This window comes from Equus caballus, chromosome 10, assembly GCF_041296265.1.
Source record: "Equus caballus isolate H_3958 breed thoroughbred chromosome 10, TB-T2T, whole genome shotgun sequence".
NCBI lineage: Eukaryota > Metazoa > Chordata > Mammalia > Perissodactyla > Equidae > Equus > Equus caballus.
Window position 1 is genome coordinate 77451919 of NC_091693.1, and position 19965 is coordinate 77471883.

Genomic DNA, 19965 nt, shown 5'->3' on the forward strand with positions numbered 1-19965 from the left:
ACTCCCAGCATCCTATTTAATACAACTTGAAAGGATTGTTTGAAGAAAAAAAAAGAATTGGTGTTGAGGGCTTCCTGGCAATAGTCAGCAGCTCCCTCTTCATGGAGTGCTTTTCACATCTCCATTTATGATCAGCAGGACGTCACTTCTGTTTTATTTTAGAGCAGATAATCTTGGGGCTTGAGGGCAGCCAAACTCCTTCTGCTGCCTCTCCTGGTCTTTCGTTATTTTACCTTATCTTCCTAAGTGTAAGACGTTAGTTAAATTTTCTAAACCTTGGTTTCCTCATAAAGAAAATGCAGATAATTCAGATCATTATGTTGGAATAAGGTGTGTGTGTGAAAAGTGCATGGTACAGGATAGGCACATAACAAAATGTATTTTCCTTGCTACCCCAGTCCATTTCCTGAACGTAAAAATATGTACAGAAATAGCATTTAGAGTGGAGATGAGAGTTGTCATTCGCGTCATTTCCTCTAGTCCTTCAGTTGTAGTTCCATAATTACATTCTAAAGGTAAACTCACGCTAGTTACTGTTTACTTTTAGAATATTGTTTGCATTAATAGGCATTTATTGAAAGTCTACGGTGTTCAGGGTTGTGAACCAAAGCTAGGGTGGAGCATAAATACCAACTGGCCTTATTGTGTGACTGTAGATTTTAAGAATGTAACCTACATTTTGGTATTCTAGCCTGAAACTCTAAAAGCAGATGCAAGCCTTGTTCCCTCCCGGTCATTAGTTGTTATATTTTTCTGTACTGATTTACTCTTAATCTGTTGGAATATTTTACACTCTCTTTTTATTCTTTTTTCATTTCATATCTTCTCACAATTTTAGTATTAAGAAGAGAAATTTTGACATCTGAATTCTTTTTTTTTTTCATTGCCGTAACATTGGTTTATAACATTATATAAATTTCAGGTGTACATCGTTCTATTTCGATTTCTGTGTAGATTACATCATGTTCACCACCCAGAGACTAATTACAATCCATCACCACACCCATGTGCCTAATAACCCCTTTCATCCTCCTCTCTCCCTCCTCCCCCTTCTTGTATGGTAACTGCCAATCCAATGTCTGTTTCTGTGTGTTTGTTTCTCATTGTTTTTATCTTCTACTTATGAGTGAGATCATATGGTATTTGACTTTCTCCCTCTGACTTATTTCACTTAGCATAGTACCCTCAAGGTCCATCCATGTGATCACAAGCAGCAAGATTTCGTCATTTCTTATGGCTGAGTAGTATTCCATTGTGTATATATACCACATTTTCTTTATCCATTCATCCCTCGATGGGTACCTAGGTCGCTTCCAGGTTTTGGCCATTGTGAATAATACTGCGGTGAACATAGGGTTGCATATATCTTTATGCATTCATGTTTTCATGTTCTTTGGATAAATACACAGCAGTAGAATAGCTGGATCATATGGTAGTTCTATTCTTAACTTTTTGAGGAAACTCCATACTGCTTTCCATAGTGGCTGCACCAGTTTGCACTCCCACCAGCAGTGTATGAGGGTTCCCTTTTCTTCACATGCTCTCCAACACTTTTTGTTTCCTGACTTGTTAACTACAGCCATTCTGATGGGAGTGAGGTGATATCTCATTGTAGTTTTGATTTGCATTTCCCTAATAGTTAATGATGTTGAATATCTTTTCATGTGCCTGTTGGTCATCTGTATATCTTTGGAGAAATATATGTCCAGATCTTTTACCCGTTTTTAATTTGGGTTGTTAGTTTTTCTGTTCTTGAGGTGTATGTGTTCTTTATATATTTTGGATATTCACCCTTTATCAGATATATGCTTGCAAATATCTTCTCCCAATTGTTAGCTTGTCTTTTCATTTTGTTGATGGTTTCCTTTGCTGTGCAGAAGCTTTTTAATTTGATGTAGTCCATTTGTTTATTTTTTCTATTGTTTCCCTTGTCCGGTCAGACATGGTACTTGAAAATATGCTGCTAAGACCAGTGTTGAAGAGCTTACTGCCTATGTTTTCATCCAGAAGTTTCATGGCTTAAGGTCTTACGTTCAAGTCTTTAGTCCATTTTGAGTTAATTTTTGTGGGTGGTATAAGATGATGGTCTGCTTTCATTCTTTTGCATGTGGCTGTCCACTTTTCCCAACACCATTTATTGGAGAGACTTTCCTTTCTCCATTGTGTGTTCTTGGCTCCCTTGTCAAAAATTAGCTGTCCCTAGATGTGTGGGTTTATTTCTGGGCTCTCAATTCTGTTCCATTGCTCTGTGTGTCTGTTTTTGTGCCAGTACCATGCTGTTTTGGTTACTATAGCTTTGCAGTATATTTTGAAATCAGCGAGTGTGATACCTCCAGTTTTGTTCTTTTTTTCTTAGGATTCCTTTGGCTATTTGGGGTGACATTTGAATTCTTTGGATTTAGTTTTTCAGGTACAAGAAAAATATGGGTCATATCAGTTCATTTTTTTGTTTATACTGCTAATATGGTTAGAAATTCAAATTACTTTTGGCCTTCATGTTTTCCTTCCTGCATTCAGCTCATATCCAGGGATTTTTAAAATTCTTATATATAAGTACTATATAGTTCTTTATCATCATAAGTATTCATTCATTCAATAAAAATATATTGAAGGCCTGCCTACTAGGGCCTGAGGATGCAATAAAAATGGAAATGGTACCTGCCTTCATGGAGGTAACAGTCTAGTAGAGAAGATAGACATAAATAAACATACAAATATATAGCTACAATTGTGATGGGTATTATGGAAAAAAATGTAGATTGCTAGAGAGACTAGACAATATTTATAGTGCTAAAAGAAGTAACTTAATTTTTTAAAAAATTAGATAGCCAATAAAAGAAAGCTTATAGGAAAATAGTCATTTTAGGTTTTATTCTTCTATATATAAAACACTGAGAGAGAAACAACTATTTGTGTTCTGTGCAGCTATAGGGTTTTGAAACTTAGAAACTTAAGAAGATGCTTGAAATTGCAAAATCTGAGCTCAGTGGCAGTGTTATACTTTAGAATTTTTTTCTTCCCTTGATAGTAATTTATCTTTCATGGTATTGCGAGTTTTGTTCACCTGGATGTAATATTCTTAGATTTTTTTTTTCTTTCTAACTAGGAATCTTCAGTTTTAGCACCCACAAATGTTTATACCTAAAAACAACAATTGGTTATTGAGCTATTGTGTGTGACAGCAGAATCTGATCAGGGTCGTGTTTATCTCTATTAAATAACAAATCCAGTAAATCTGTTACATAAAAGAATGTCATGTTCCAGACATTATATCATCAAACTTTAAATGCTCTTTTAAAGAATAGTAACAATACCATAAATCTCATTTTTATCTTAGGTGAACCAAACACTAAGATGTTAAGTATATTCCTAAACAATTGAAAAAAAATCAGTTCATGGAGAATTAAATGAGATTTCTTTACTTAAACAGATTTTAAGTATGGTACTTGAATTTGAAGAAAATAAATCTTGCCCAGCTGTTGTTTGGTAGGGAATTGCTCCTATAACATCAAGAAAAGATTTTTAGCCAAACTGTTTTATTAGTGCTGAGAATCATCCCCAGGTGTGTCACCTGGCTGGTTCTCACTCCTCTGACCTTGGCTTCACAGTGCAGAGGGACCATGCAGCTATGGCTTTAGGCATGAGGCCAGCCAGTGAGAAGCCCAGCTGGGAGGATGAGGAGGCAAGGAGGTTGATGGAGTTGGGATGCCTGGGAGTAGGAGTTCCCCTCTGGGAAACAAGGACATCCCTGGACTGTATCTGTGGTACTGAGGGTGTAGAGGCAGAAGTGGCTTAGGTTCTGCAGAACCGGAGGGAAGGTAAATGATTTTGTCAATGAGGACAAAGCCACCAGTGATCCACATGCAGCTCCACCTGGTTCACCATCTCCAACAAGCTGCCTCTGATTTCTCTATCCAGTTTAGGTCCTCCTTGAGTTCTCGTTGTTCCCTAACAGCCTAATTTTCCCCTTTATAGCCCTCATCAAGACTAAATTATGTATTTGATTGCTTATATATGTCCTATAGTCTCCTTAGTCTTTAGGATCTTGTCTTTCTTGTTTACCAAGTACCCCCCTGCCCCTGCACACTAGCTTCTAGTTCTTCAAAGCATATTTGTTAAATGAATGAATGACAAGCAAAGCTTTTGATTGGTTGCTCTTGGCTTTTCCCTTTATCCAATAGAACTGGAGTCTAAAACTGCTGCTGTTGGCTACTTATTCATTTGGATCTCTCATGAATATCACCAAAATGCTCAGAAATGTTCGTGTTTTCCTTCAGAGTGGTTATTCAGGTGGCTTGCAATAGGTGTTGGTGATTGTTTACACCAAAAATGCAGCTATTCATCATAATTTAGTATCACAATTTAAGTCATGTCATTACTCTTTATTGATAACATTGACTGATGTTAAGATGATATTTGGGGGCTATTTAGCTTTAGTTTTGAGGGTAATATGTAGAATTGGTAGAGAGGGGAATTTATGAGTGAATGATTCCAGAAGTATTTGGATTGTCTCCTGTTTTGGGGATATCTGCATGCTGCTTCCTTTTTCATCATGGTTAAGCAAGAGCTGCTTGGGATCTTCCTTATGTTGATGTTTCCAACAAACTCTATTGATATTTATTGAACTCTTTTTCCACTGCGTGTTTCTAAGCTTTGAAAGATTAGGGAGTAATTCAACTTTTGGTCATATCTCAGTGAACTCAATAAAATAAAACCAATAAAAGTTCTCACAGTCCAGCTTCACAGATGGAGGAACCATGCAGCTCTTCCTAGAGCAATTAAGGGGCATAATTAAAGATAAGGGCTTTATCATGTATCAGGTACCTGGTGGGGTGTATGATAACCTTAAAGGAACACTTACAAATTTTAATTCTCTACTCTTGTCCTGAATCTCTGGATTAAGCTCTTTACATCATGTTGATTAGGATATATATTAAAATTAAGTTATTAATCTTTCATGCAAATTTCAGAGAAACCTGCCCAGAACCTGAGTTTATGAATTAAGAATAATTAAATATATTATGTCCTCTAGATCTTCTGGGGGCCTAAAATGTTTTTAGAATAGGTTGGTTTTGTGCTAGTTCTTAAATGATAAGTAGGAAATAGTAGATATAACTTATATTTGCAGAAGTGGTTGGGACAAGGTCATTATATTATGCCTTGACAACACCTGCACATATGGGCACTGGATTAGTTACTATATAATTATAGTAATTGAATGATCCTCACTAAACAATGAGTCAGATTTGATTTACAAATTCAGTAAAGTAATGAGATATATATAAGTTTTGGCTACATATTACTCCAAAATAGAGTAGAAAGTTTATTGACGTAGTTTGCTAAGTGCTTTAAGATGACTTAAATATTATCCCTTGAGGTGCAATAAATCCAACTTTTCACTAATTGCCTTCATTCATTTATACTGCATTTTTCCTCTTTTCAAGCTTGCTATTATTCTCATTATAATATAATGTGCACATCACGATGGAAGTTTAATAAGGTTGGAGTTGAAGCTTGACTTTTCCTTAGTAGTAGGGACCCTCTCTGTGAGGTAAGAACACTTCCTAAATTAAGGCCAGGGGAGAGTATCATGTTCTGAACAAGAACAGACCTGACTCAGGACCATTGCTGGCTGCTACATGTTCTTACCTTAAATCTGAACCAGGGTTTACTGAAGACAAGGGGTCTGGAGGAAACGTGGGTCTCTTCAATAGGGAAGTCCTCAACATTAGTTCTAATTGTGCCTTTGCTTCTACGGTTCATCACAAAATGAACAAAGACTGTATTATTACCTCAGAAAAGTTGCGAGAACTAGTGATATTCCTAGGAGTGGATTTGGTCAACTTTGGATGTGCTAAAACATGAAAAACGCAGTATCAGAGCCATAAGGCACTAACATTACTAAAGGCAAATGGAAGGGTTTATATTCCATGAGAAGGTGGAGTGAAAATAAACCAGGTAACCATTAATGGATTTCTTGTCCAGGAACTACTCTGGGTCCTCTGTTGAAAAGAATCCCTGTGATATGTGCCCCTTCCGTCTTTATTGCTCTGATGTGCCATTGAAATCGCAGTGGTGAGGCTCATAGGGAAGAGGCTGCTTTTTGGGAGCAGGTTCAGGAATGGGTCAATTCTAGTTTGCCAAAGCTCTAGGAAAACCTTTATCCTCAGAAAATGAGAAGTATTAGTAATAATTGGTTAGTGTGTTTGGGTTGGACTCATGACCTAAGTTTAAATCTTGACCCTGGCGCTAACTAGCTGATCGCTTGGGCAAACTCTCCCAGCCTCAGCTTTCTCATCAGCAAAATGAGGATAATCATTTCTATCTTGAGAATGTTAGGAAGACTATGATAATAATTCAGGTTAGTTGCCTAGCATATTTTAGTTTCTCAGTAGAAGTTATTTTTATTATATGTTTATGCCTTAGCTAGGGTCCCACCGAAAGAAGGACTTGGAACAAAGTATTTGGAGAAGACCGTACTATACCTTTCTTTTTTGGCTTATTACTCAAAAAGAGCCATAATGAAAACAAGATTAATGATTAGAAATAATTGAGGCCAAAGCAGAATAACATACACTGTGTGCTCATCTGTAAATCGGAGGTAGTAGTATCTGATTTATAAGATTATTATGAGGATTACATGAGCTGACATAGATGAAGGCTTCAAACCACGTGTATCACACAGGAATAGCTCAACAATGTGTTTATTATTATTATTATGTAATTGCTGGTATTATTTCTACTATTATTGTTAATGTAGAGTAGGGATTAAGCTGAGGCTCTGTAATCAGGGAGAACTGGGTTTAAATCCCTAAACTTTCTAAGCGGGCAACCTTGGGTATTTACTGAGCATCTGAAATTAGTCTCCTCCATAAAATGGAGATGACAGTGGTTCGTCTCCAGTAGGGCTGTTTGAGGATGAAAATCAACAACATAGAGAGTTTAGCATAGTTTCTGGCACATTTGAAGCACTTAGTAATGTTAGATGTTTATATAAACAGTGACAGTTATTTAGCACTCATTTGACAAATTTTTATTAAGCTCCTACTAACCATCTGCCAGGAACACTTGTAGATACTGGGGGTATAGTGTTGAATCTAACAGAATCGTAGCCTAACGGAACTAACATTTTGCAATAATATTAGACAGTAGGCTTAAATTATTTAATTCTTTTTAAAGATTGGCACCTGAGCTAACATCTGTTGCCAATCTTTTTATTTCTCTCTCTCTCTCTTTTTTTTCTTCTTCTCCCCAAAGCCCCCCAGTCCATAGTTGTATATTCTAGTTCTAGGTCCTTCTGGTTGTGCTATGTGGGACACTGCCCCAGCGTGGCCTGATGAAAGTGCCATGTCTGCGCCCAGGATCCAAACCAGTGAAACGCTGGGCCGCCGAAGCAGAACGCACGAACTTAACCACTTGGCCACAGGGCTGCCCTCTATTTAATATTTTTAATCAAAGCAATTTTTTTCATGAGGAACAAAAACTAAACTTTACCAAATAGAAGTCATATGGACTTTTTACATGAATAAAGATGTTTTTATTTGCATATTACTTAAATGGAAATGGATACTTCTAAATATGTTAAAATAATTTGTTTTCTTGACAAGCCTCATTTGAATTTTATTTACTCTATTAATTTACTTATCAAAATTAATGAGGCTTTATATATGCATATAAAATACACTTGAATGTATTTTAAAATTTCTAGCTATAGAGTTAGGGCGTACTTTTAAAATTGTTGGCATCGGGAGTATTCAGCCCTTACCATGCTGTTTCCCTCAGAGATGATCCGAAATTTAATTAGGCTTCTAAAAGATATTGTGAATGATGAATCTAATGATAAATCAAACTAAGTGTGAGATCATTCTGCAAGACCATTTGGCTGTTATGTGATTTATCTAATAGGTACTTGATTTTTATTTTTCCACACAAGCACTGAGCAAGCTTTAACTTAGTGAAGGAGAATATTATTTTGTCATCCTTAAAGCTCAAGGCAAAAATTTCACTGTTTGAAAGGAGACATATTCCTAACTAGCATTTAAAATGCTAATTTAGTAAACTCTCAGTCTCGAACATTTTTGGGTAAAGTTATTTATGTATGTAACTAACGTTGATTTAATGAAGTAGCAAGAGGGGAATTTGTAAATGCAAAAGTGAAGTAATTTGAAAATCTATTAGCTGAGAGATTTCAGCTCATGCTATCTTTAGAGGACACAAATAAAAAAAAGTCAAAAACAAGATGTTTTTAAATAAAAAGACATGGAGAATGACAGTCAACAATAGAAAGAGCTGCACAAAAGAAAAAAAGAATCAAAACATTTATCCTGTGCATGATATTAAAATATTGTGAAAGAGCTTGAAAATTAATTATCTACTTTAGTTTGCCTTCATAAATGAGTTGGAAATTTCAAATAAATTTCTGGATAAATGAGACGGCTAAGTGGTGCATCATTTGCAGATGTTTTCTGAACACAGCAGAACTTAGAGGATTCTGACGTGCATAAGAAAAACCCCACAAAACATGGTGGGTTTATCATACTTGTATGCACATTCATTGTTGTTGACAACATGGTCAAGAGCAAAGAAGCCCATGTTGCCTTATGCATTGAAAGACAATATGATGTGATGAAAAGAACATGGTGAAAGATTTCAGAAGACCTGGGTTCTAATTCTGCCTCTGCTCTTCACTTGGGCAACTCATTCAGGGACTAGGGCATATAGGCCCTCAGTTCTAAAATTGGAGGATTGAGAGTAAAGAGTGAAATATATTCTTCTCTAAGGCTCCTCCTAACTCTAGCATTCTGTAGCTCTGTGATCTGTTGTTCTCTTACAAACTAAATCATAGATGCAGTCATGGCCTCCTTGCGTAGACTTCCTGGCCAAGAGAGCTCACTATATGTTTAGAATGGTAATCACTAGAAAGCCTAAAAGGTATGAATATCTTGGAATTAAATAAGTGCATGGTTACTTATACTAAAAAGTTCCTGTTCCATTAAGCGCAAATTCTTGATCAGAATAAGATGAGGCAACCCCCTCTCCATGCCATTTTGTGGTCTAAAGGATGATTCTGTCTATTGTTAAGTGACCAGAGAAAGCATGTTTTTATATGGAAATGTTTGGGTTCTTGAGGAAAACAGACTTGGAACTAAGTTGTAAGTAGAAGAGAAAATCTCAGTGATTGACATATTCCTGCAATCGATATTACCATTCATCTAAAAAACTCACCCGTTTAATAAACTTTTCTCTGTACAAAGCAATTATATTTATAGATTGAATATTCATAGTTAGACATTTCTTACTATCTTAGAAGAATAATCAAAAGGTAGAGCGTACACAAGATGTGAAATGTGGCAAACTGGCATCCTAATTCTACACTCTGTGGTTAGGAAAAAGAGAAAACAAGCTCAAGTTGGGATCTGCAATCAGTATGTTTTTCAAGATGCTTCAAGAATAAATGGCTCTAAGGATAAACTTGATTGAAGTACTGCATGTCAATCACCCCTCAGATATTCACACTAAACATTAACATCCTCTGAGGATGTTTTGCAGTAAATTTAACTTTTAAAAAATACCTTTATTGACATATAATTCGCATACCATAAAAGTCACCCATTTAAAGCATTAGATTATCTAAATTTACCGTAGATAAATCAGATTATTTATCTTTTATTATTTAGTTGTAATAGTTCTTATATACTCTAGATACAAGTCACTTATCAGATATATGATTGGAAAGTAGTTTTTCCACTGTTGTGGATAAACTTTTCACTTTTTGATGGTGGTTTTTACTGTGCAAAAGTTGTTACTTTTGGCGAAGTTCAATTTATCTATTTTTTCTTTTGTCACTTGTGCTCTTGGTGTCATATTTAAGAAAGAGTTTCATAACCCAAAGTCATGAAGTTTTACTCTTATTTTTCTTCTAAAAGTTCTATAGTCTTAGCTCTTATATTTAGATCTATGATCCATTTCGAGTTAATTCTTGTGTATGGTATGAGGTATGGGTCCAACTTTGTTCTTTTGCATCTGGAAATCCAGTTGTCCCTGCACCAGTTGTTGAAAATATTATTCTTTCCCCCATTGAATTGTCTTGGCGCTCTTGTTGAAAATCAATTCATCATAAACATATGGGTTTTTTCCTAGGCCCTCAATTCTATTCCATTGATTGACATGTCTATCATTATATCAGTATCACCCTGTCTTGATTATTATAGCTTTGTAATAAGTTTTGAAATTGAAACATGTGAGCCTTCCAACTTTGTTCTTTTATAAGATTGTTTTGTCTATTTTATATTTTTTACATTCCAGATGAATTTAGAAAAAATTTCTGCAAAAAAAAAAAACAAGCTGGGATTTTGATGGGGCTTGTATTTGGATCTGTAGATCAATTTGGAGAATATTGCCATCTTAACGATATTAAGTCTTCAGATCTATCCATAAACTCTATCTTTCTTGAGTGGGCCCATTTCAAGGTGGAGGAAAATCTCTAGTGACATTCTCCATAGCACCGTTCTTGGCAGAGCTCTCTTTAATATTAGACAGTATTTTTTGTTTCAACTTTGTTGATGACACAAGACTGGGAAGGGCAACATTTGGTAGAATTGATGCTTATGTCAGACCAGATTAGTGAACTGAAATCAACAATTTGAAATTTGTCAGCCTTAAAAGTAAATAACTGTATTTAGCAAAAGAATAGGATGACATTATAAGGAGATTGATTCAGCATATGAGCGTGTTTTGTACATTATAAAAGGCTATTCTGATATATTTATTAGTTTAAAAGTATTATGTAAAAAGATCATCCTAATAATATTTGATATTCAGAATAATGACTATCAAAAACTGCAAGAGGCTCAGTGATTAAAAAGATACTGTCATGTCCAGTACCTTCTATTTACCAAACAGGAAAAAAGGGTTAGAACATTTTAGAAAGATTCTTATGAATAAGCTTTGCAAAGGATTTACTCTTTCTGTCCAATAGCATATAGTCCCAGTGAGGTTATGGAATTATGAGTACTTTTTAGAGTTGACCCATTTTTCAGCTGGCTTTATTTCTTTCTGGTTTAAAAACAGAAAGCAAAAGCATGGAGGAACATCTCTTCATGAGTGAAGTGGCAACCTAAGCTAACATTGAGATTAGTAATAACAATAATTGCTAATATTTACTGAATGCTTTCTTTATAAAGTTGGTGGAATTACTAGTCTCACTTTACTAATGAGTGAATTGAAGTTTACAGAGGGTATGTAACTAGCCCAAAGACAGAGCAAGTCAGTGGTGGAGCTAGCATAACTCAAGGGTGGGAGTCTAGCTGCTATGTTTTGCTACCTTCTAAGAGACAAGCTTAAGCAAGAATTATGAAGGCTTAGTTTAATGGCTCAATTCCTTAAACAATCTCTATTTCCCTTATACTGATTGTGCCATTTCTTCTGCACTTCTTTTGCTTTGAAGAATTTCATGGAAATAGGCACTCTAGTGATTTTAGGCATCTCTTTGTTCTTTTGCGTGTGTTGGAACTTCTAAGCATGGGTAGATGTGGTGATGGATGGCTTGATATCTGCTAATAGCGAGAGGTCATGAGATGACACCAGGAAGCGGTAGAAACAAAAGCTTTTATGGGATATTTGGTTTATCTCAAGCTTTTATGTATTTTTTATGTATTATCTCAAGTTTTATGTATTTTTTAATCTAAGATCTATTAGCCTGATCCTCAGAATTATCTACACACTTAGGGACGCTCTAATTTGAGGAAAGTGTCTAATCTGAGTAAACGTGGCCTGAAAGAAGAGTCCCTTAAGTCACTCTGGTTCCCCAGGTCAGCACAGTTTATACCCATGCCCTCCAGGAGCCACTGATATTCCTTCACTTGCCCCAGATGGATGCCTCTAAAGGGCTGCCATACAAAGTACCACAAACTGGCTGGCTTAAAACAACAGAAATTTCTTTTTTCACAGTCTGGAGGCTAGAAGCCTGAAACCAAAGTTTTGGCAGGGCTACGCTGCCTCCAGAGCCCCTAGGGGAGGATCCTTCCCTGTCTCCTCCAGCTTCTGGTAGCCCCAGGTACTCCTCAGCTTGTAGATGCATTAGTCCCGGGTCTGCCTCCATCATCACATGATGTTCTCCCTGTATGTGTCTGCCTCCACATTGTCTTCCCTCCTTTTACAAGGATATCAGTCATAGTGGATTAAGGACCTACCTTACTTCAATCCGACCTCATTGTAACTTGGTTATAACTACAAAGATTCTATTTCCAAATAAGATCATATTTACAGACATTGAGGGTTAGGATGTAAAATATCTTTTGGGGGACACAAGTCAACCCTTAACACCAAATCTGGCATTTGTGATACTGCTTTAGTGTGACTGATTGAGACCAGCCCCTCAGAGAAACACAGAGGTGGGTGGAATCATTCTACTGAAAATCAGTTAGTCTCTTCGCATTTAGAAGGAATGCTCTTTTCACCACCTCCTTCACAAAAACAGTTGTATTTTCATGATTATGTGGATTTTCTCATATTTGAAGGTCCACAAGATGGTGTTGTTTCAACTCATGCAACATGATATGACAACAGTGACGCTGCAGTGCAAATGCAAATATCAACAACCGCAAAACCAATAGACTGAGCAGATGCTGTGACTGAACTAGCTGCGACAATCAGCAAATGATTGATGTGTGAAGCACAGCTTTCAGCAGCAGCTGCTTCTCTGAGAATTGGTTTCAGTGAATCCCCACTGCGGCTGCCATTTTTCCCTGAGCCAGAGAACTCCTGACGTGAACAAGGGGCTGTTACAGGAGGTGTAAATTCAGTGAGTAATGAATGTCACTGGCCTGGGTATGAGATATGTAATCATTCTCAAGTACAAGGAAAGAGATAATTTTGACATTAAATATATTTTGTTGAGTTTTGTCTCTTTTTGTCTCCTGTTCATAGTCTTCTTGCCTTGAATTTAATGTCTTGGAGTAAAGCTTATCTAAATAAGTGAATTCATCTTCCAAAAAGCAAATATAGTTAATGTAAAGAATTTAGTGTACCTAGTAAATGACACTCTGGGGGAAAATACATCTTTGTAAAAAGTATATTAAGACTTCCTTTTATTCTAAATCTGGACTTATAATGTCATAAACAGTTTTTAAATTCAGCTATGAGCATTCCTTGGACAACAGTGTGAATGACAGTCATGGAATGCATAGCCTGTACAGCCTAATGCTATGGCCTGCTGTGCGTACCTCTCCAGTTCTAGACAGGTGATGAATTAGAAAAGTAAAGCTTTTTTTAAAAAGAAATTTTTATTTATTTATTTATTTTGAGGAAGATTAGCCCTGAGCTAACCACTGCCAATCCTCCCCTTTTTACCAAGGAAGATTGGCCCTGAGCTAACATCCGTGCCCATCTTCCTCTACTTTATACGTGGGACGCCTGCCACAGCATGAGTTTTGCCAAGTGGTGCAATTTCCGCACCTGGGATCGGAACCGGTGAACCCAGGGCTGCCGAGAAGCAGGACGTGTGAACTTAACTGCTGCACCACCGGGCTGGCTCCTAAAGCTTTTTTTAAGTTGACCTATATACCTGGATTTAAAAAAAAATCCTCAAAATGATGATGATGATGACAACAAAGACAAAAATAAACAAGACTAGACTGCATCCCTTAGTGAAGATAAGACAGAAAACCAGCAATGAGCATTTCAGCCTAAGCCTCTTTCTTGATGGATTAAGTATGAAATCCTAATGAGGTCAGTTTATTCTTCAGAGATTGTTCTTACAGACGCTGCTTAAGAGTCACTCTTCGAAAGACCCTTTAGGAATGGCTTTACCTCAAAATTCTGTTTCAGATTTTTTTCCTGAATTCCATTCTAAAATCTGAAACTAACAATCTGTATCTTAGCTAGAAGCATCTAAACCTGCAGCATGTTAAATAGTTAGCAAAGATACATGCCTCTGAATGAGTCCTCTAATACATTTCTCTTCTCTGGTGCTTTTCCTAGAAAGAAATAGCAATGACCAAGAATATCAGGACACAGTAGGTTCAAGAGGGAGACCTTCGGCCCAAGAAATAACAGCGTCAGTCTCAAGCAGGAATTCAGAGTTAGTTTTGAAAGGATATGGAGGTCAGGAAGAGGAAAAAAGCTTGGCTATAAAGTCAATGTTTTTTTTAATTGAGGTATAATTGACATATAACATTATATTCAGCTATACAACATAATGATTTGATATTTGTATATATTGCAAAAATGATCAATTGTATTAATGAAACAAAATAATTAAATTTGCATTTGAAAATTTCACAAATCTTCTCTGGTCCTGTGGTGGTAGTTAGTTATTTAGAGGCAATTTGGTACAAGATAAAGCTGAGTTTATTCTCCCTTCCCCCCAGTAAAGAAATGACCTGTGAAGTACTGCTAGTCATTTAACCTTCTAAAGTGTAGTTTGTCCTTTGGTACAAAGAACATCTTAATAATGACTGCCGTTTATTAATCACTTACTATGTGGTAGGTATTATGCTAAGTACTTTTCAGACATTGTCTCATTTAATCTTCATAACACCCTGTGAGACAGAAGTTTTGTTTCCACATTATAAATAAAAAGTTGGGCTGAAGTTGCCCAAGTTATAGCTGTCATGTTCTAGAGCTGGTCTGGCTCCAAATCTCGTGTACGAAGCATTATGCTGTGTTTAGTGTTAGAATCTCTCCCAGCTTTAGCCCTCTCTGACCAAACCTTTATGGCCATCTGTCTTCCTTTTCCCAGTGTTCTCACCGTTGACACTGCCTCTCAACCAGACTCAAGAAGGTCAACTTACAACCGCCCGTAGAGCTCCAACAGGCTGTCTGTGCAGCTATGAAAACTAAAGTCCAAAGTGTTTACTGTTTGGACAGAGAGTCACTCTGTCCACTTCATAAGAGCATCTTATCTTACCCAAAAGAGCACCAAATTACAACAATATCTATTTCACGAACAGCTTTTAAAATTGGAGAGCTATTATGGTTTTTTCGTGCTCCTCCCCCACCTCCCACCTGTGTTACTGGAAGATCACTTCTTGTACATAGGCAAGATGACAACACATTTTGTGTTAGTCCTGAACTGCCTTCAAGGACATTGCTGTGCTTTTTAAAAAAAGATCAGGCTGCTTTGAACAGATTACCGATCTTATCAAGGTGGGGATGGAGCATCTGGTGTTAAAAATATAATGCTAATAGGATGTCTTATAAAAACTACTTTGAAAAAAATATATTGTGTGTTCAAAGTGACCTCTGAAGTGAGTTCGTCAACTCTACTTTCCCACATATTTACTCTTTGCTGCTCCTGTGGGTTGACTTAGTCAAGCACCACTACTAATAATGAGTCAGTATGACTTTGTGTCTGGCAGACCTAGGTTCCATTCCTGACTCCTCTTGGCGCTGGCTCCATACAAACTCAGGCTCCTTCAGGCATCCAGTGGTATTAATATTTCCTTCTGAGAGCTTTTTTAAGGATTCAGTGAGAGTGCTTAAATCATCTGGAAAATCGTGGGCACTCAGCAATTATTTGTTCCCTTCCCTCCCAAAGAGTTGGTATATTCACTTTCGTATATAGCAGTTTTTACTGGCTTTCTTTTGTGAGCATCAATGTTTGAATGCCAGATCTAAATCAGCTAGTATGGATGGAGCAGTCTTGGGATTAGTACTTAAAATTGTAACTCTCTTTTATTATTAACTTCAGAATTACTTTATTCACTATGATGGCTAACAGTTTTCTCTTCAGCCCAAGATACACCTATTAAAATGTTGGAAGTCGTGTGGAACACATCAGGGGCTTATGAGCTGATTTCCTGGTGTTTTAGGATTATGATATAGGCAAGAAAGTAAAATAGGCTAAGAAGTTTAATATTGTTGGAAAAATTTAAAAGTTACTTCCTTTATTGGAGCTTTGCAAGCAAACATGAAGAAGCAGTGAGTAGCTTATAAGAAATGTGCCTCTGGTGCTTTAGTGGTGTGGTTTTCATAGGACGCATGGTGAGAGGGTAGAGAGAGGGGCTTTCCTGAATGATCAGAGTGGCTTTCAGATTATATGTCAAATGCCAGGAATTCTAAAACCACACAAACCACTCGAGGAGATGGGCAGAGCAGATGAGAGTGAAGCATGACAATTTTGCGTGTTGAATACTAAGTACCGTGAAACAGGATCTTCCCTCCTGCCTCCACCCCTGCCCCCTCCACTCTTCGCTGATACCAACTCAAAATAAGAAAAAAGCTTTTTTCTCCCAAGCTGATTTGATGGTGTACAGCAACCCTTGTTCAGATATTTGGCAATGATCTATAAAGGAGAGGTCATTTTCGGATAGGCCTTCCCATCTTGATTTACCTGAAGGACTGAGTAGTCGTGTCTGGTCATTATATATATAAATAAAAAGAGGAGATATGGAATCCCAAAATTTGAGCCAGTATTAAGGACTTTTAAAAAGATAGATTATGAAACTCCAGTATAACACTGAAGCAACAAGGACAAAAACAGTCTCCGAAACAGTGTAAAGACCATGGATAATGCAATCACTATGTGAAGAAGAAAGGAAATTACTAACAGACTTCTCTTCAAAGGAATGCAGAGGAATATCAATTTCTCATACCAAGTGAATTTGTATGATTGGTTTCGATGAAAACGTAGTGGTAAAGAATCCTGGAATTTTCTCTGATGTCCCTTGGGTAGTGATAATGTACATTCTGCAGGCTAAAGATAAAGAGAAAATCATCTAGGAAAAAGTTAATATGGTGGTGAGCTTCAACAATCTGACATGGATAGTAGGATGAAAACCAGAAAACTTTGGTCTGACTCCTCCTGGTTGGATGATCGAGGCCGGGTGGGGAAGGATTGCTGGAAGGCATGTTACAACAACGTTACCTGAATATTCTGGAATGACAGTGACCTTCCAGTAATTGGAAGGCATCTGGCAAATGATACAGATTCCCAAACTCTTGCTTCTTATAGTAACAGTTGACTTCCATGCTGCCAACTTTGTGTTAACTTCAAAGCGTAAATTTGAAGTTTAGATCCACTGTAACTTTGAATATAACTTCATAAAAGTCGGGGAGGAGGCTTTTGTGTGTTTGTCATTTCCACTTACAAACATCATCTGCCTAGAAAGAATGAGGACAGTAGCAAAACACTTCTGCTTTAATTTTCCTTTACTCCTCTCACCTCATTCCTTCCTCTATTATGAGAATAAAGAAAGGAGAGAATGATGTAAGTACCTGTTTGTTCTTTGTTCCCCTGGAATTCTGGAAATTTAAATTGAAACTAAAGCATGATTGAGACCTGCCTTGTTCAGAATCCTGATGAAAGCTTGTCTATCTCAAGGGATGATTACTTTAAAATTTTCATGAGACTTTTAAACAGATTTAAGAAGTTTAAATCACATCAAATTCCTTTTAAATTAGTTTGTCATCTTGGGTTAAAGTTAAGTCTTTTGTTCCATGTTTTCAATCATTACGCTTCTCTTATTAATGTAATAATGTTCTTTTTTTTCTCTTGCTGATTACTGCTTCCTCTTCCTGCCTTTTGAGATAACATCCTATTGTTCAGTTTTTGGCATACTCTGATCTCTCTTAGCCTGAGATTCCATCAATTCTCATCTTTTCAACTATCCGTACTATACAAAATCACTGAAATTCCATTTTCCATTTTCTCCTCCTGTCTGAGTTCCAGGCCCATAGTTCCAACTGCTTAGTGATGGCCACCATCTAACCTCCACCAGCTCTCCTTCTCAACTGTTGTTTTGTGTAGGGAACTAGCTTCCATTATCATAGTTTTAGGAAAGGACAGTATCTTGTCCGTTTATCCCTAAACATAAAACCTTGAAATTGTTTCAGTTCGTTGTTCCCCTTCATTCACTGTAGCCTATCACCACATTCCATGGTTTTTTCCATTTTCAAATTTTTTTTATATTCATCTGTATTAGTCAAGACATTGGTTTGACAGTTATAACAAAGTCCAAAAGAAACAATGGGTTAAACACAATGTAAGTTTAGTTCTGTCTGATGTACAGCCCAGGTAGATGGTTCAGGGGTGGTATAGTAGCTTAACTGTGTTAAGGTTGCAGGCTTCTTCCATCTTGCTGCTTTGTCATCACTTAGGTATTGTCCTTGCCACTTGGCAATTGATAGCTCACCACCACAGACACAGTCCAGTTTTCAGAAAGAGGAGCTGAGGAGGGAAGGGCCACACTCTTCTAGGGTATAACCCCAGAAATGGAATACATCCTTTTTGCTCATAGCTTATGTTTTAATGACAAAATCTAGTTGCATGGCCATATGTAGCTGCAAGAGGCTTGGTAACAGGGTCCTTAGCTAAAGTCCTTGTACCCAGCTAAACTTTCTATTTCTAGAGAAGAAGGGGAGCCAAGCTGTTGGGGGCCAACCAGCAGTATCTGCCACACCTTCCTTCATCCAATTTTACATCCCTTTGGTGGACCTGTGTTGCCCAATGCCAGGATTACTTCTAGAGACTTATAGCTTACTTCCAGCTGGATTGACTGTTTGCTCACTATCAATTCACCCATTCTTTCTTTTGAAGAGCCATCTTTTTTTTCTTGTTAAACCTCAGCTTAATAGCCCACAACATGAAGTCTCTGTTTCAATGCTCTTATAATCTGGTCCTATTCTCCTTTTCCAGTCTTCTTTAAACTTTTATTCATTCATTAGTTCATTTATTTATCCAGTAAATATGTGTTGAGTGCCTACTAGCTCTCAGGCTGGAGTCATTTGTTTTCCTAAGCTAGTTTTTTTGGGTTCTGTGGAGAGAAAACATCCTCATGACTGTCCATGCTTTCTAATGTCACAATGATTCATTTCTGATGGTTGTTTTTGCCATTGTAATGCTTGAGAGGTTAAATGTATCTTAAGAACAGCCTTTTAAAACCAGATCTTGAAGTTGAAGTGGTTAATTTTGCTTTTATGAAGCAGATGATGTTCACATTTTGGACTTTCAGGTTTGTGAAACCTGTGTTTAGAACTGTGGTTTGCCTTTAAAAACAAGAATAGAAAAGAATGCTTATTGAAGCAGCTATAATAGATTTGGTAGCTCATTGAAATTTAGAACACCTCAAATGCAAGCGTGGACTGAGTATTACCTCACGTGTTAGATTTTCTAGTTGCTTATTTGTTTCCGGTCAACTTAACCTCAGCCTAAGTCCCACAGACTGAGGTATAAAGGTCTACCTCACACAATACACCTCGACTGGGCTTGCCCTCCAACTGCGTTTCCTTCTCCTTCTACAGTCCTAGGTATTGTCGAGGCACACATTTATGTAATACAACTAACTTGATGTCATTTTTGTATTTGTACTTCATTCTTCCGGAGAAGTCGCTGGACCAGCTCCAGGGCTAGGGTGATGGAGAAGAGGCTGAATGGTACAAGTGCAGGGTCAAATCTTTATTTAATTAAAGTTTTGGTATTTTGTTCATCATGGATTTTTTTTTTTTTTTAGATTTTTTTTTTTTTTTTCCTTTTTCTCCCCCCGGTACATAGTTGTGTATTCTTCATTGTGGGTTCTTCTAGTTGTGGCATGTGGGACACTGCCTCAGCGTGGTCTGATGAGCAGTGCCATGTCCGTGCCCAGGATTCGAACTAACGAAACACTGGGCCGCCTGCAGCGGAGCGCGAGAACTTAACTACTCGGCCACGGGGCCAGCCCCTCATCATGGATTTTTTGCACTAATTTTTATTTGTAAAAAATGCTGCATTAAAATATTGTTTACCTTGACTTCTGAGATTTTTGGGGACCCCCTGACATCTTGTGTCTGAGGTGTATTGGGTCCTTCTCCTTTACACACATTATTTGCATATTGACGTGAATGGCTGCTTAAATCATTAAAACTTTCAAGTTAGAAAATATATATTTCAAAGAGAAAATAGGTATTCATTATTTTACCAAAACCTATAATAAAAAATTACCTTAATTACCATCAGCTCAAAGTGTAAATATTTATGTTTACAACTGA

The 19965-nt window shown here is 37.1% G+C and overlaps 1 protein-coding gene across 9 annotated transcripts in view; it reads left to right on the forward strand.

Moving 5' to 3' along the window:
• Positions 1 to 19965, forward strand: part of PKIB (cAMP-dependent protein kinase inhibitor beta) — a 98898-nt gene that overhangs the window by 38643 nt on the left and 40290 nt on the right. For 2 of the 9 annotated variants that reach the window (XM_023651006.2, XM_070223702.1), the window contains exon 3: positions 12519 to 12802. The exons of the other annotated variants lie outside the window; for them this stretch is intronic. The gene's annotated coding sequence lies outside the window, so the exon portion shown is untranslated. The remainder of the gene's footprint in view (positions 1 to 12518; positions 12803 to 19965) is intronic. 9 annotated transcript variants of the gene reach the window in all.